The sequence below is a fragment of the Podarcis cretensis genome, assembly GCF_951804945.1.
Source record: "Podarcis cretensis genome assembly, chromosome: 1".
Classification (NCBI taxonomy): domain Eukaryota; kingdom Metazoa; phylum Chordata; class Lepidosauria; order Squamata; family Lacertidae; genus Podarcis; species Podarcis cretensis.
In genome coordinates this window covers 111,803,660-111,821,975 of record NC_137170.1, presented here as the reverse complement: position 1 = coordinate 111,821,975, position 18,316 = coordinate 111,803,660, and the positions used below count along the sequence as shown (strand labels likewise).

The following is an 18,316-nucleotide window of genomic DNA, read 5'->3' as shown; positions in this document are numbered from 1 at the left end:
ATTAGTAAGAGTTTTACAAGCAAACTATGTCAGATTCTCAATGAAGGAACGAATCATTGCGTGAAAGCTTTCAAACAATAATGAAAGTCAAGAAATATGGAGAAAAAGAATTTGATGTATTTTATCATTATTCCCATGAGTCATAGATGGTAGACTGAGGTTATTGTAAACGCAGGCATCTGCGTTCAATGTGTTTATTTGCACATTATTTGTGGCTTAATAATTTATTTATTCACATAGAAGGCACACTTGGACACAGGTGGCGCTGTGGGTTAAACCACAGAGCCTAGGACTTGCCGATCAGAAGGTTGGCGGTTCGAATCCCTGTGATGGGGTGAGCTCCCGTTGCTCAGTCCAAGCTCCTGCCCACCTAGCAGTTCGAAAGCACGTCAAAGTGCAAGTAGATAAATAGGTACCACTCTGACGGGAAGGTACCGCTCCGGCAGGAAGGTAAACGGCATTTTCATGTACTGCTCTGGTTCGCCAGAAGCAGTTTAGTTATGCTGGCCACATGACCCAGAAGCTGTACATCAGCTCCCTCGGCCAATAAAGCGAGATGAGCGCCGCAACCCCGGAGTCGGTCATGACTGGACCTAATGGTCAGGGGTCCCTTTACCCTTTACCTTTAGGCACACTTAATTTCAGGATAGTTATGTTGGTCTATTTTAATGAAAACAAATAAGAGTCTTTGAAATAGAAGTGGGTACCCAAGCACAAATGCAGCCAGATCCCTGAGTCTGCTCCTTACCATGACCTGTTCATCTGAGTGGGAAAGAGTGTTTGATCTTGTACAAAGTGTGTCGTTGTTGCACCGTCCTCTGCAAGAAAATGGGGACTCAATTGCATTATGAATTTTGAGTCTTTGATTACTTGTCAATCAAGGCTTTTAGATTAGCTGTGTATTAACCTTCTTTGCATTCTTCTGCTGGGATTACTGAGTTGTTTTTGCCTTCTGCACAGCTTTCTACCTGAGGTAGAATTTAGCCCTCACCCAACAACAACAACAGTTTCTCACCTCCCTGCCTTTATTGCACCATCAGTTTTTGTGAGCCAAAACCCACTTCACCAGATGCCTAAAGTGGTCACCTAAGTAGCTTCCAAATTCTGCTGCAATTCAGTTACAATCTGATATGACTCTAACACAGTGTTTCCCAACCTTGGGCCTCCAGCTGTTTTTGGACTACAACTCCCATCATCCCTAGCTAGCAAGACCAGTGGTCAGGGATGATGGGAATTGTAGTTCAAAAACAGCTGGAGGCCCAAGGTTGGGAAACACTGCTCTAACAAGCCATTTGTACACAGCAAGGACATGTTGGATAGCTACTCCTTATTAGTGAATGCTTGCTCCTGAAACCATGCTGATATAGTAGAGATCAGGAGTTGCCCAGAGACAACAGTAATAAATATGTAGAAATAAATCTGCTGGAGTTAGATCAATTAAGTGGAGTGTTCAGTCAGGCTATTTGTGACATCTCCAACAAACCAGCTGGACTGACTTACACGTTAGCCCCACCGGTGATCTTCATACCTTCTTCTGATGAAAATGCAGAATATGCAAGTGGTGGCCTGGGCAAGACAGCACCCACCATGGACCTGGGCTTCCAGCAAGGGGGGTCCGGAGGGTGGCAACACGAGAATGGGCCTTTTCCACAGTGACTCCCCATTTGTGGAATGCTCTCCCCAGGGAGGTTCGGCTGGCACCTTCTTTATACACCTCTAGGTGCCAGGCAAAGACATTCCTCTTTAACCAGGCCTTTGGCTGATTGACATACAATGCCCTTTTAAAATGTGTTGGGGAGGAGTGGGGATTTTGGGTTGTTCTTGTTTTTATTGTGTATTTTGTGTTTTTATATTGTGAACCACCCCAAGACCTGCGGGTATAAGGCAGTATAAATACTATTACTACTACTACTACTACTACTAATAATAATAATAATAATACAGTGGTATCTCGGGTTAAGTCCTTAATTCATTCCAGAGGTCTGTTCTTAACCTGAAACTGTGTTTAACCTGAAGCACCACTTTAGCTAATGGGGCCTCCCGCTGCTGTCCCACCACCACTGTGCGATTTCTGTTCTCATCCTGAAGCAACGTTCTTAACCTGAAGCACTATTTCTGGGTAACCTGAAGCGTATGTAACCCAAGGTACCACTGTAATAATAATGGTGAGTCGCAAGTTCAGGATGGAATGAGTGCACCAGCAGATATTCTGAACTGGCCTGCACTGCCCCAGTCTCTCCACCACTCTGCCCTGGTCTATATTGCTAACGGCAGCAACAACACAACTGGGAGTCCAGCTCTGCCGTGTTGTCCCAGTCATGTGTCTCCACTCCTGCTGCAGACCCAAACTGTTAGGATTTGGGGGCGCTTTGCGGGACTTTCACTCAGTGGTGGTCGTATCAGCAGCAGCAGCAGCAGCAGCACATACAGTAATTGTTGCTGCTGTTTTAAGATGTCACCATTATAAGGCATTCTACTTCTGCCCGGATCAGATGGTCAGTTAGCATGCTCTCTGTGCGATAGGTAAGTAACCAACATTTGCCAATACGTTAGTTAGCATCTACTTTTGCTTTAGGGTCTGTTTCTCAAAGTAATTCAAGATGCTGAATTTTGACTGAACATTAGGAATAACTACCTCATGGTGTGTAAGCTGTTTGAGTGTGGAGCAGGCTGCCTGGGAAAGGGATGAATTCTCTTTTGCCAATGGTTTTTAAGCGGAGCCAGAGGCAGGAGGGACGTCTACCAGGGGTGCTGTAGCATTGGATTGCCTGCATTTTTAGGGAGTTGGACTTTATTACCTTTGAGGTCACTTCAACTTTTTGACTCTAAAGACTAGATGTCCATCCTTGGTGCCACATTGTTCTTCAGTACTCAAAGGATCTTAATGGTCCTAGGATACCTTGGGATGCATTCGTGAAATGCATGAGTCTTGGGAGAAGGGAAAGTCACCAGAAGGGCACCATTTATGCACAGCCTTTCATTAGTTTCGATTGCTATACCTAGAGGAAAGATGGAGAAGTGAGAAGAAGATCCTATTGTCCACTGGTACACTGTGTCTCACCCGTCACCTTCCTTCCCTTCATCTTAATTAAAACTTGTTGGGGCTCAAAGCTAAGTGGAGATCACAGTCTCTGACTTGGCTCCTTTCCTTCTCTTTAAATTATTTCTTTGATCTATACAAACAGTAACCGGCCATAGATTTTTTTTAAAAAAAATAAAACAACAATGAGCACAGTGCCTTCACAATCACAATCATCTTACATTATACAACAGTATTGACAACGGAGCCAATTACCCCTCCCTGGGAAGCCTCTCAATGGGTTCCTCTGGTTGTGAATACCCAGTGGTGAGAGAAATGAACTCCATATGATCAACATCTATTTTTCCCAGAGCTAAGCGCTGGCGCTGAAATAAGTTCATTTGGTTGTGCCTTCGAAAGGCAGGCTCAGAATTAGTTCTGGTTCTAGCTAGGGCCATTAGAGAAATGCGAGGGAAAGGGAAGACCAAAAAGCAGAGGGAGGAAACCTGGAAAGGCAATACTGATTAGAAAAGAGAGGGAAGGAGAGAGGGTGGCTTGGATCTAAGAAGGATATGTAAAAACTCTGTCAAACAAAAGTGCTGAGCAATTGAAAATGGCAAAGTGAGGAAGAGGTAGTTAGAACATTGAAATCTGCCTTAGATTAAAGGTAAAGGGACCCCTGACCATTAGGTCCAGTCGTGACCGACTCTGGAGTTGCGGCGCTCATCTCGCTTTATTGGCCGAGGGAGCTGGCGTACAGCTTCCGGGTCATCTGACCAGCATGACTAAGCTGCTTCTGGCGAACCAGAGCAGCGCGCAGGAACACCATTTACCTTCCCGCCAGAGCGGTACCTATTTATCTATTTGCACTTTGGTGTGCTTTCGAACTGCTAGGTTGGCAGGAGCAGGGACCAAGCACCGGGAGCTCACCCCGTCGCGGGGGTTCGAACTGCCGACCTTCTGATCGGCAAGTCCTAGGTTCTGTGGTTTAACTCAGAGCGCCACCCGCGTCCCCCTGCCTTAGATTAAGTCTGGCCCGGTATTATTGACAAGGACCAGCAGCTGCTCTCCAAACAGCGTCTTTTCCAGCTACATGAAGTTGACCAGGGACCAAATCTGTGGCTTTCTGCATCAAGGCATGCACTGTACTGCTATGGCACTTCCACAAATATGACAAGAGGGAGACTTGAGTGAGGGAAGCGAGATGTCACGATGAAGAACTTAAGGACGCACTAAGAGAAGAATTGCCCAGGACAGGAAAGGAATGCTAACAAACTGTGCAATACAGGGAAAAGTAAATAATGGAAGGAGTGGGGAGGGATGAGAGAGAGAGAGAGAAGGGGATAATACCAACAGAGCAAGTGGGAAAGGAGAATGTTATCAGAATAAGCAAATAACGAACAAGTCACCTCTTTGTGGCATAATTATTATTTTTTAAAAAGTAAATGATTAGGCAGTAGAGTAGTCCATAATACGTGGGTGATGGAAAGGCAACCTCAAATGGGAGTACCACACCTGGTGAGGAAGCTCTGAAATATTTGGCCTACTTTCTTGCATGTTCCTGTAACAAAGGCCATGTCATGTGTGTATGGCAAAAAGAAAAAGAAAAAAGGATTGTGCTGAGAGCTTTGGCAGCCAGAGTATTTCAAATGAAAGATATTCTGCAGTATCTGTTGCCGTCTTGTCTTTTCAGTCAATCTCTCTCTCTCTCTCTCTCTCTCTCTCTCTCTCTCTCTCTCTCTGTGTGTGTGTGTGTGTGTGTGTGTGTGTGCATTGCCGGGAGGAACACAGCTACAAAGCTGTTGATTCAAGGCTAGCTTTTAAAAACCGGTACTTCTCATTTATTCATTCTCTGTGCCAGTAGGTGGAGCTGCCACGTTAGGTGCTGCCTCCCCCCCCCTTTCTCTTTTCTCTCTCTCCTCCTCTCCCCCCGCTTTCCTCCTCCCCACCTCCTAATGAGCTGTTTTCTGATATATGTTGGGTACCATAGAGTGAGGCTGAGAACAGGAAGCGGAGGCAGAAGCAAAGAGGATTCTGGAAAGGTCTCTGTGTTTTCCTTTTTTTTTTTTCTCCACTGAGCATGCAGAAATCACAGTGAACACATCTATGCATCCATACGTCCAAAGCGTTATGGTCAGAGACCTGGATCATTACAATAAAGAAGCCTTTTGCACGGTCCTGCTGGCTGGATGCTGTGCTGTGATTTGTGTCACTCCCTTTTCATCAGGTAAGCTGGCAAGCTGTTTGCTCAGGCTAGGCGCTGGGCTCCTAGCAACCTGACATCTTCACAGAAAACACTGGATCCGATTTTAGCCTCCGGTTGTTTTACAGATAAATCAAAAGGGAAACCGGGGAGAATTTAAAGCCATTTTGAATTGCCCAGATGTGATGCTGAGCTGTTGTGTAGTTGTGATCGTGTGTGTGTGTGTGTGTGTGTGTGTGTCCCCTTTCCTCCTTCTACCTTCTTAAGGCTGCAATCTTATACATGCTTACTTGAGAGTAAGCCCAATTGACTTCCCAAGGGCTTACGCCTGAGTAGACATGCAGACAACTGTGCTGTGAAACCTTACAGTGGCCTGTACTGTAAATATTACATTCCCCCCCCCCCATCCCTGTGGATGGGATCAACTGGTAAAATGTGGATTTGATTCAATAAATGAACCCAGGGAGTGCATTAGATCTATGGTGGAGGTCATGTTGCTCCTAAGGGGGAAGAAAATGAACTACTGGGGGTTAGTATTTTATTTCATTTCATTCTGATCAGTTTTAGTATGGCTATGGAGCTCATACATCCATGTGTCACAGGGAGGAAATGTATATATAGTATTTATCTCTTGTATACTATTTTCAGACGTGTAGCTTTCAGAATATGAATCCTATGTCCTAATATTTCTGGATGTTGCAATAATATGCATCATATCTATATATTTAACATGGTTAGATACGTTTTTTGAGGGGAGGAATAGGGTATTCAGATGAAGAGAGAAGGCCCCGTTTCAGGCCATAATATGAACTCTTCCCCCACCCCAGTTGCCTGGCAAGTTCCATTAAAAAGCAAGCCATCACAAATATTTTAACAGTTATGCCCTCTAAGTTGATATCCATTGATGCACTTCCTTTGACAATATTAATAATTATTTGTTGTAACTAAGTAACACAGCTTTGAATCCAAAAGCATAGGCTGGGCCATGTAGCTGACAAAATCAGATCCATTTTACCTGTGGGTGTTGAATTTGTGGGCTTGTAAATTAAATAGAATTGTGTCTTATTTTTTGGTTTGTTTGTTTTGTTCTCCTGGAAGGCTGTGATATAGAAATGATTGTTTTCTTCACATTAGCTTTGGAATAAAAGGTGTATTACAGGGTGTTGCCAGAATAGGGGGCTGTCCTGGCCAAGCAACAGGGAGTTTCCCAAATGATGGCCTAGACTGAGATTACTTGAAGAGTAGCCTTTATGGATAATTATTAAATAACATAAGGCTGTGAGGATTAATTAACTTCATTTTTGTACAACATCTGACAGCTTCGAGTAGGGATCACCTACAGATATTTCCTGACTGCACTAAATAATGGGAGGTGACAGACAGTTTTATACTTCATGTTGTTGACAATATGGATTTAAATATTTCTGGTTTTGCTTGTACTGACACCTTAGCACAGTTTGCTTGTCATGGATCTTCATATCTTGTGAAGCATGGAAAAAAGAAGCCCAAGGAATGTCAGTTTTCTCTTGAGCTATTTGCCTTTTTAGCCTGCCTGTATTATGAAGTTGATTGCGCTTTGTGGTTCTTTATCCTTTTGTACCAAAGTTTACTGTTTCATTTTGTCCAGCTGCTTAATTCCAGACATCTCTGTAGTTGACTTTTTGAGGTGTCCCTACTCTAGAGCACAGGCTTGGAAACTGCGGCCTACATGTCTGTATTGACGTCTGTGTCTACGAGCAGCCTTTAGTCTACAAAATGTCTTGGTTTCTTTTTTAGCCAAGGGCAAGAGTAAGAAAATGTGTCATAAGCAGCATGGATCAGTGATGGGAGCCCATCGCTAATTAGTTATGTCTGCTCTCCGTCAGATTCTTATCCTGAGTGTGAATTATTACTGCTAGGATACTTAAGATATCCAGATGATCAGCTCAGGGCATGGGCCTACCATATTTTCAGGACAGCTCTTTACAGCTTCGTTCAAAAGTAGTGGTGTGACGTTTGGCATATATATTAATCGATGGTGAGGAGGGCAAGCCTTGCTGTGGACTGGAGACTATAAAAAGGGTGACCAATCAGCCTGGAAAGACAGTACAGTGGTACCTCAGGTTACATATGCTTCAGGTTACATACACTTCTGCTAACCCAGAAATAGTGCTTCAGGTTAAGAACTTTGCTTCAGGATGAGAACAGAAATCGTGCTCCAGTGGCGTGGCAGCAGCAGCAGCAGCAGGAGGAGGCCCCATTAGCTAAAGTGGTACTTCAGGTTGAGAACAGTTTCGGGTTAAGTACGGACCTCCGGAACGAATTAAGTACTTAACCCGAGGTACCACTGTATTCACACATAAAATTGCATGGTCCCAAGGCCCGAAGAGTGAGTACAGACAACCATACACCAAGTTGTAATAGCATGCACGCAACAACTATGTGATAAACCAGTAGTTTATCATATCCTGCAACGTGGCAAGGACAATTTTGCCACGCATCCCCATCCAATCAGAAACCTGGGAAGAGTGCTGGCGTTCCCATCACAGCTTGTTGTAGGCTAGCATCATAACATGAGGCTCAGCCATATGTTTCAAGAGGCACTGGGTCAGCCTAACAGTTTTCACATAAATTGAGGCAATATTTATTTATTTAGCTTAGCCTATGTTTCCAATGTGGTTTGTGGACGGATTTAAATAGACGTCACTGTACAAAAGTAAAACACCAGTCAGCAAAACTTCATAGGAGTGGTAGCAAAACAAGAAACAATTTCCAGTGAGAAGGTTACAAGGGTGAAGTTCACCCTTGTATTTATCCAGCTTTTTAATTGCACTTTAAGCTAACCTTGGGTGTCTACAGCGTAGCATAGTTTCATCTTTTAAACCATTTATGCTAGTAAAGAGGGGGAAATTGGCAATTTTGTAAAACGCTTGTCATTTATTTTAAATACTACATACTGTATCATTTTTTTAAAATAGTTTCTTGTTTATAAGCTACCCAGAGAATATTTATTGTTCGTTGCTATCTAAATTTTGTGCTTTTTATATTGTATCTTTATGTTGTGAAGTGCCCTGAGATCTGCAGATGAAGGGCGGTATACAAATTTTATTATTATTCATAATGATACTTACACAAATCAGCACATGGACAAATTCTCAGGGTATGATATATTGTTGCTATAAAAGGGCGAGAGGCCCTCATCCAGTGCTTTGACTGATAAATTATCCTGCCTCAGTCTCATGCTTGTGTGGTGAAATAGTAATCTAAAGCTTGATCCTTTAATTCACATCCCATTCTGAGCAATGAGGCCGGTTCTCATTTACAGTGGTACCTCAGGTTACAAACACCTCAGGTTACAAACACTTTGGGTTACAGACTCCGCTAACACAAAAGAAGTACCTCGGGTTAAGAACTTTACCTCAGGATGAGAACAGAAATTGCGCGGCACCGGGAGGCCCCATTAGCTAAAGTGGTACCTCAGGTTAAGAACGGACCTCCGGAACGAATTAAGTTCGTAACCAGAGGTATCACTGTATCGCCATAGAACTGGTGCCATCCCTACCCTTGAGGCCACTGGACCCTGCTCTTTCCCGCTCTGCTTTCCCACCCACCCATCCTTTATTAGTTGTGGCTATCTTTGCAACAACAACAAAAAGTCAGTTTATAATTTCTTCTGGCAGCAGCTGCTCTCAAAGTAGATCATAGGGGGGAGAGGCAGGTCACAATGACATCTTATTTTCCCTTTCTCAGTGAGGGAGTGAGGCTGCAAAGGATTGAAATCTTGTGCTTGGTTGTACATGAATAAACCCTAGTGGAAATAAGTCTGGCTTGAGTTCCAAGTATAGGATTGCCACTCTCATATGGTGCCCATCTCTGGACCTCCTCTCCTAGGTTGACTCATGGACCATTTGCGCAAAGCATCCTGATAAATTCGATCCCTAGTCTTAGTTAAACTTTGCCTGATCTCTGTATTCTCAGCAGAAGACATTTCATTTCTCTAAATCTGCATCCCTTGCCAGCCATGTTATTCTTGAGGACTATGTCTGGAAATGAAGTAGTACAAGATGGGAACTGAGAAACGAGAGCTTTCTTTTGTTCCTCCTTAAATCTCAGAGCCTGAGAGAAGGGGGCACTTACAGGAATATGAGCAACTCACACTTCTATTGCCTACGTCTACTGCAATGTTTGAATATCACTGTCATATGTTGTAACATCCAAACTGGCTCATAGCATGCCAATAGAACGGAGTGTGTTATGAGTCTAAAGCAGTTTTTTTAAAAAAACCAATAATCAAGTTGGCTATTCATAATTACTCGTACCAAATGGTGGCTCCATATTTAAGCAAGTATTTTCCACAGGCCTGTTCAACACGTCTTCATGATTTTTTTTCTCTCTCCCCACCTCCTAATTCTCAAGATGACTGTCTTAAATGTAAATAAAGTGATTTCATCTTCTGCACCACAGAATTTGATCACATGCACTAATTATTGCTGCTTCTTTTCAGTTAAGACAGGAAAAGGGAACTGCACATTGCTTAACATCTGAGGTGATTGTGGGAGTTAGAATTGATGTAATTATTTTCATTCTTATAATTGGTGATGTTGCCAGTTAAGTGTGTGTGTGTGTGTGTGTGTGTGTGCACGCGCCTCAAAATAAAAAAATGACCCAGTTGATGAAATATTGGCTTCCAGATGTCAGATGTGATATCTGATAGCAGAAATTCTGTCACTACCCACCCCTAAGCTTTGAGTAACAAATTTGCATCGAAATCCCATTGTAGAATCAAAAGTTGACCAATTCTTTATGGGTTTCTGTAGTTTGTCTATTTCTTTGAGGTAACCTATTTTAATGGAATATGTAGCATTAAAACTGCATAAAACCTTAGTCGTTTTCACACAAGCATATTTAATATAATGCCACATGGCATTATGGGATTGGTACTCAGGCATCCTGATGCTAAAAATGTTTACTCAAAAGTAAGTCTCATTGAGTTCAATGAAACTTATATTGAAAGAAGTATGTTACATTTACACACATAAATTCACACAAATAATGAGTCATCTTTGTGCATACTTGTTTGACCTTGGCACACAAACACACAAATTATCATGGGATTTGTTGAGATTACAGGAGACAATTCAGTGTGAAAGAGTAAAACTGAGAATAATCTTTTGGCACAAAAGATTAAAACATCATAAGCAACAGAGATCACAAAATGCTTAGTAGTTGTTGAAGTGAGGTAACAAAAAACCCCACCCTGATTCATTCAGGCAGGGTGTGTGTTGAATTCACAAAAAACTTAGTGAATCTGAGGATTATTTAGATCATTGCTATTTTTATAGAAAAAGAGGTGCCAGAACTCACCATGAACACCTCCCTTGTTCTCTTATAACAGCAATGGCATCCAGCTGAGAGGTGCCAGAACTGAGTTCTGGTGAGTTCCGGCTGAAAAGAAGCCCTGATTTAGACCGATGACAACTAACAGGTATAATCTGAATTCCAATTTTAGCAAACTCTGAGGTACGATAAATTCTAGTTAATTTTATGGGGGTTTTTTAAAAAAAATGAGTTAAAGAAGATGACACTATGCCTGCTGTTGAAATGTTCCTATGAAAAACTTTGTGGAGAATTTTGGACTGAAACAGCAGTGACACAATAATTGCCATTGTTCATTTATATACTGTACACTGTTGTGTTTAGGTAGGGCTGCCATACGTCTGGGTTTTCCCTGACACATCCAGGAATCTGGCTGTCAAAATGGCATCTGGTCGTTTTTTTTTGCTGAATCTGCAAAATGTCCATGAAAACCCGGACATATGGCAAGCAGGGTGAATTTTCTTTAAAAATGCTTAAATAATCCAAAAAAGCTCAAAAACATAATTGTCCAAATAACTTTGTCCAAATTTTCACTTTTGGGAATATGGCAACCCTAGTTTAGGGGTGTTTTCAAAAGGGCAATCCATAAACCACTAGGTTTAAATGAGAGTTAAGATTGCATAAAGTAAAAGTGGTTTTTAAAAATAATTTAAATTGTTTAAATGAAAATAAGGTGAAGGATTTGCAGAAATAACGATTTGAACTAGAATACAAAAATGGGAGGTGTGAGGAGGTCAAGGAAATAAGTTAAGGAGGAAAGCTTTGTAAAGGTTTAATATGTGGGGGGTTTTTTTGCTTTTGCTTTTTAAGTGAGTGTATTTTCTTTTTTGATGTTGTTATATTCTTTGTTTTTTTGTATTTGGTATTTTTTTCTTCTTTTTTTCTTTGTAATTCTTAAACCTTGAATAAATATTATTTTTTTAAAAAATTAAAAAATCCATAAACCACAAGCCTTACTTCCCAACCTTGCCGCATAGTTTGGCCAGGCCTCGGCAGGCCGGGTCTTCCTGTTATATACCTGCTGGGATTGACAAGGCATCTGACCCTCACCTGAATCTCATAGCTCTCCTGACACGTGCTTTGGTCTGCAGCCACAGTGTGGAACTAAAGGATGAGATTGCCCACCAGATACCAGGCACTCTACTATTCAAATTAGGCCCCAGTGGTTTTGTTACCATCTCCTTTTCAATTAAGTAATCAATTTTAATCTAGAATTTAAATTCTCAAAACTTTCTTATTTGTTAATTCGAGCAAGTGAACTACTGCTCTCACTTCTTTACAAACAGTATTTCTACCTGCAACACACTTGAGCAAACCTACTCCTCTTCCTTTCACAGATATTTTGTTGCCATTTGCAACTGTAGCTGCCTCTGATGAGTTATCATTTAACTCTAGGGGAAAATAATTAGCATCACACTTCATGTGCATGGAAGTTGCCGAACCAATTAACCAACTAGAAAGATTACTGTTAATAGCACCAGTTTTCCTATAACTTGATATTGCTGGATAGTTTTGATGAACTGCAAAAGCATTTTTAGTTTGCTTTCTGTTGCCACCCTGGAACTTTTCTTTATTAGTGCCACTTTGTTTTGTACGATTTCTTGCAAATGAAGGAAAACAACATTTCTGCTTGTGTAAGTTGATAATATAATTTTGGTTACTGAGGATAAACAAGTTTGTACAAAAACAAGATTGGGTGCAGGCCTGGCCAGGACATAGGCGTCCTGACTGTGACAAAGTGACCTGTGTGCTTGCTTGCTTGCTTGCTTGATTAACAGGTTGGGAACATCAAAGTCCCTGCTCTCCCTTCTTATGGTCTTTGTACTAGACCTGGAGACTCCAATAGAGAGCATTCCATGTCAAGAAGGAGGGCAAGTGGGCACCCTATCAAATGACAGGGCAGGAGTTACACGGAGCAGGGCCTTTTCACTGGTGGTGCCCATTGTATGCCTCGCTCTTCCCAGACTTGCTCTCTTTTGGCCTGTATTTTGGAGCTTTATAATTTAGGAAGACTTTGGAAGAACTGGTTGACAAGTCTTATCAGTCGCTGATATATGAGCAGATTTTAATTGCTGCTATTCTGGGCTTGTGGTGCACCAGGGTTTACACCAGCATAACAGAATTGGCCAGGACACCAGAAGGGATACAATTTACGAGCTTTCTCCATTATCTGCACAGCAGGGGGTGTTCAGTAAACAGTGCAAAGGCCGAGCTGAAGTGTTTTCTGATGGTTACCCGCTTTCAGCAATAGGGGTCACTGTTTGGTAGTACCCAATTGGTTAGCTGTCAGATTCTAGAGCTCCATATTGGTGGCTCTTAGGTAATTCACAAAATACAGAGTCCATTCATAAAACACAATGCTCATTCATAAAGCAGTAACATAAATCTCCATTGCTACATATTGGGTGTATATTTCAGCAGTTGAACGTACAGGTTTATGGCCATGCTGTAGTGTAGTGCTTATGCGACTGTGAATAAAAGGTGGCTGGGCTCATTGTCTCGGGGTTTGGGGGGGGGAGAGGTGACAAAACTGATTTCCAATAAGTGCCCCCCCTTTATTTCCATAACAAGTCATTGAGTCTGTACTCTGAATAGTGACACCAGGGACCTAGAAGGTGCAGGGCTTGTGAGTCCAATCCCTGCAGTCTCATCAGGGCTGACTTTAAGGCAATTGGAGCAATTTGGAAAATTGGGCCCTGCGAGCTGCTCCTAAGGGCAATCTAGATGGATTTTATTTATATCTATAAGATTTTGCAGACTTTGGCTGTGAACTGGGGCCCTACAAAATTCAAGTTGCGCCCCACTGCTTTAAATTGGGCCCCACTGGCTAGCCCTGAGTCTCATACTTGCTGGGCCTGAGTTGCCCTGCCCTTGCATGGGTTTGCAATTTTGGGAGAGGGGAGACTGCCCACTGGGGAGTGGGAGGGCTGGCGAGGCCCCCTAGATTTAGAGGCCCTAGGCTTCAGCCTACTTAGCCTATACATAAATCTGGCACTGTCTACATGGATTTGTCTGCCTTACAGTCCAGTAGCTCTTCAAGGCCAAAAGGCATGGCAAGAGAGCAGCAAATGTGGTCACCATAGTGCGCCACGTGGTAGCACTGACCACAAGGCTGTACCCTCACAGAAGTGGAGACTCGCCTGGTCAATTTTTGCTTAACAATAGATAACCAGATGAGAGACAGTTTTCCATCCTGAATTAGAACATTAACATACCACAACCCCTTTTTTAGAGTTTGAGGAAGAGCCTTCTGCTTCTTTTGTGTGTTAACTGGCATTTGCAATAACTTGGGTTATGTTTACATTCTGTTCAAATGCTAAAAGTGTTATGGAAATGCTAAATTTTATTATTTGTTGGCAGGCTTCTGAATTCCTAGTTTACAATATTTAGACCTGTGGGAGTTATGTCTCCCATATTTTCGGTTTCGTCTCCAGTACTCATTCTGCTTTGAAAGCTGAACGCAAACCCGTTTCATGGCTAAAGACTCACAAGCCCTGCACCTCCTTAAACCTGCATAGTAGTGAAAGTTTGCTACACAAGATAGTAAATGTTGTAGAGAAAGCCAATTTTCCAGTCAGGTTCTGTTGGGAACATTGGCTTTAAAATTTGATCCATGCCATACTTCTAAGTGAGATTCCTAATACATATGCCCCAAATAATTTATTTAGAAAATGTGTCTGCCACTCTTCCCTATCATGATTTACTAGAGATTTGGAAGTATTGGCCACTAATACATTTAGGGTGAATTTCCATCAGAGCCATTGAGCAGAGTGTTTGACTGGGATCATGTCCTTTTAGTCCCATAGTCATAATTTTCAGTGGCAAAGGACTTCAGAGAAAAAACCTGGCAGGAATCTGCAGAGAACTCATAATATTTTGTTCCACTTGGATTCCAGGGAAGGGTTAGGAACTTCTTGTTACAAGACAGCATTTGGAGTGTCTGAGGTGAGGGGAAATGGTTTAGCTCCAGTGACATGCAGAGAGTACCAGAAAATCTCTGAAGAGAGTTGCATGCCCTGTTGTTGCAGTCTGCCTATTTAGCAAGCTGGTGCTGTGGTACGGTTGTGCCAATACAGGAGAGTTGTTGAGATGGCTCCCAGTACATTTCCGAGCACAATTCAGAGTGTTGGTGCTGACCTTTAAAGCCCTAAACGGCCTCGGTCCAGTATACCTGAAGGAGCGTCTCCACCCCCATTATTCTACCAGGACATTGAGGTCCAGCGCCAAGGGTCTTCTGGCGGTTCCCTCACTGCAAGAAGCCAGGTTACAAGGAACCAGGCGGAGGGCCTTCTCGGTAGTGGCACCTGCCCTGTGGAATGCTCTCCCACCAGATGTCAAAGAGAACAACACCTACCACACTTTTAGAAGATATCTGAAGGCAGCCCTGTTTAGGGAAGCTTTTAATGTTTGATGCATTACTGTATTTTAATATTTTGTTGGAAGCTGCCCAGAGTGGCTGGGGAAGCCCAACCAGATGGGCGGGGTATAAATTATTATTATTATTATTATTATTATTATTATTATTATTATTATTTTCGGAATCTCAGATGGCTATTGGCAGAGGAGGCAAGGGGAAACCAACTAGGGCTGGGCAAAACCATGGGTGAAGCACATTTTGGCATAGGGTTATGTGTGAACATCTCACTGGCAAAGTAAAGCTCATTGGAAGAAATGGACATTGTCAGTACCAATTCGCTGGTGACAGTATATTAAATAAAAGCACGACATCGAAAGGCACTGCAACTTGGCAAGGAAGACATAACAGAAGCAGACAGCTAAAGATTAGAGCTGGACAAAATAAATCCAAAGCAGGAACTTATTTCTGTTGTTCTTAGATGTGAGGGTGAGAAGCCATTGCATAGGCTATTAAAAAGCACAATAGATTCTCTACCAATGCATTTTGTTGTGTTCTGTATGAAGTGAGTAAAAAAGGCATGCCTGTGCTGGCTAGGGTTGTTTGGAATGGTAGTCAAATAACAGTTAGAGGGCATCTGTTTTAGGAAGCCTGCTGCAGCCACTGCACAACATCTTTTAGGTGTTATTGAACTCTCTTGGCAAACCAGTGCCTATACGCATTAAGTTTTTTTGTGTGCCCCCGAATTCTAATTAAAACAACCAGGAAGAATGAAACATATTTTCACAATTTAAGTCAAGAAGGTTTGGTACTGAAAATAAACACTGTTATATTAAATAAAACTGGCATGCTTTCCATTTGCTGGTGTGCAGTGGGTGAGAATGGTTTACTGACCATTGTCCCCAATTACTGAAAAGAATACCTTCAGTATGAGATGTTTACTGTGCATGTTAAGGGTAAGGAAGGTTTTGTGGATAATGTGTATAATAACTGGTCAGTGTGCACATTCACTACGTCCCTTGGAGACTGTGCACATAATCTAACCATGAAAAGGTAGTTGTGCACTTTTCCTGGTCAGTATATACAATCTTCAACAGGCCCGATCTTGACTACGTTTTGTACATGCTCTGGCCATTATGCATTGACTCTAACAGGCAGCACCTCTCACCAGACAGCTCCATACTTTCCTCACATGCTTTTTGCTTGTCCTTCAATGCCTGTTGCTTGCCCAGATGAAGGATTCAGAGAAGTGTGTGTGTGCTTTAGTGTAGGAAGCTCTGACTTTAGCATGGTTCAAATGTAGCCTACTCTACACGGATGAGTCACACCCTTTGCTCTGGCCACTTTTGCCTCTTACTCCACCCGCCAGTGTCATGCAGCTCCCAGAAAGTTTGCCATGACGAAATGTGGCCCTCTGACTGGAAAAGCTTCCCCGACCCTGCAATAAAGGCTTTTATAAACCAGTTTATAAAGAATGCAGGGACGTGGGTGGCGGTGTGGTCTAAACCACTGAGCCTAGGGCTTTCCGATCAGAAGGTCGGCGGTTCGAATCCCCGTGACGGGGTGAGCTCCCATTGCTCAGTCCCTGCTCCTGCCAACCTAGCAGTTCGAAAGCACGTCAAAATGCAAGTAGATAAATAGGTACCGCTCTGGCGGGAAGGTAAACAGCGTTTCCATGTGCTGCTCTGGTTCACCAGAAGCGGCTTAGTCATGCTGGCCACATGACCCAAAAGCTGTCTGCGGAAAAACGCTGGCTCCCTTGGCCTATAAAGCGAGATGAGCGCGCAACCCCAGAGTCGTCCACGGCTAGACCTAACGGTCAGGGGTCCCTTTACCTTTACCTTAGTAACACAGACGTTAATGAGAACTTCCAGCAATCTGTGTTAAGGGCATCTGGCATCATATGTGAAGTTAACTTCCTTTTTTTATCCTAGTTTCCCCAAGGTCATTCGGCTGGTGATGTGACTGGAAGCTAGAAACGTTTTCTAGCTTGCATATCCCAAAGTGGCAAGGATCTGCTGACAGGAGAAGCATTCGATTTCTACCACTTTTAAGGATGGGCTGTCTTGACTTCATTTTGTCTCTTGAGGAAAAGAAGATTTCATAGCCCACAGTCATTCATTGCATAGCTCACCCAAAGGGATACGCATGCAGTTCCGGTGGCTCCATTTCAAGAACTGACACTGCCCAGAGATAAAAAGGTAGGACACATTTTCACACTCGGGTATTCGATTACATTTCATAGGGAGCTTACTCCCACTCACATCTATTCACTATGTGGATTCGTTGCCCCTCCATGCACAGTTAAAAGTCCTGTATCTTGAGCCTATCTAACCTCAAGCCTGGCCTACACTCTTCACATACCTCTCCTGCTTCCTTTTGGATATCTTTTCGCTCTTACAGTCTCTGGCCCTTTGTCTTTTCTACCCTTGGTACAGATTCTGCCTTTCCTTCCTCCTGTGTGTCCTGTGAAAGTACTTGCACCAAGGTGGTTTGAGAAAGGAAGACCCTGTATCTCCTTCTGCATTAGGGGCCGGGCATCTAGTGATATAGTCAGGGCTCCCCATGCCTGAACTTTGACTATGTGGTTAGAGAGGATTGCCTCAGGAAGGAAGGCATAACAGGAACAAAACTAACAAAATGAATTTCAACAGAGACAAATCTAAGTTTTCGCACATAGGCAGGAAGAACCAGCTGCAGAAATAGGGGACACCTGGCGTGCTAGTGAAAAGGATCTTGGGGGCTTAGTAGATCACAAGCTTAACATGAGTCAACAGTGCAATGCAGCAATAAAAAAGCGAATGCTATTCAAGGCCACTTCAACAGAAACATGGTTTCCAGATCAATAGAAGTAATAGTATTGTGCTTTGGTCAGAGTACTGTGTCCAGTCCTGGGCGCCACAGTTTAAGGATATTGACAAGCTGGAACATGTGCAGAGGGGGGCAACTAAGATGATCAAGGGTCTGGAAACCAAGCCTTATGAGGAATGGTTGAAGGAGTTGGGTATGTTTAGCCTGAAAAAGAGGAGCCTGAGAGGAGATGGGATAGCCATCTTCAAATATCTAAAGGGCTGTCAAATGGAGGATGGAACAAGCTTGTTTTCTCTTGCTCTGAAGGCTAGGGCTCGGACCAATGGCTTCAAGTTACAGGAAAGGATAATCCAACTAAACAGGAAGAACTTGCTGACAGTATGAGCTATTTGACAGTGGAACAGACTTCCATGAGATGGTGGTGGGCTCTCCTTCCTTGGAGGTTTTTAAGCAGAGGTTGGATGGCCATTTGTCAAGGGTTCTTTAGATGAGATTCCTGCATCGCAGGGGGTTGGACTAGATGACCCCTGAGGTCCTTTTCCCCAGTGCTGTTAATCAGGCACACTCTCAGAGA

At 42.9% G+C, this 18,316-nt stretch overlaps 1 protein-coding gene across 1 annotated transcript in view; it reads left to right on the top strand.

The window, feature by feature from the left end:
- Positions 1-4,943: 4,943 nt before the first annotated feature.
- The window catches only part of LOC307215753 (sodium channel protein type 2 subunit alpha-like), a 73,149-nt gene continuing 59,776 nt past the window's right edge, over positions 4,944-18,316 (top strand). The window contains exons 1-2 of the mRNA XM_079975418.1: positions 4,944-5,246; positions 16,866-17,132. The gene's annotated coding sequence lies outside the window, so the exon portion shown is untranslated. The remainder of the gene's footprint in view (positions 5,247-16,865; positions 17,133-18,316) is intronic.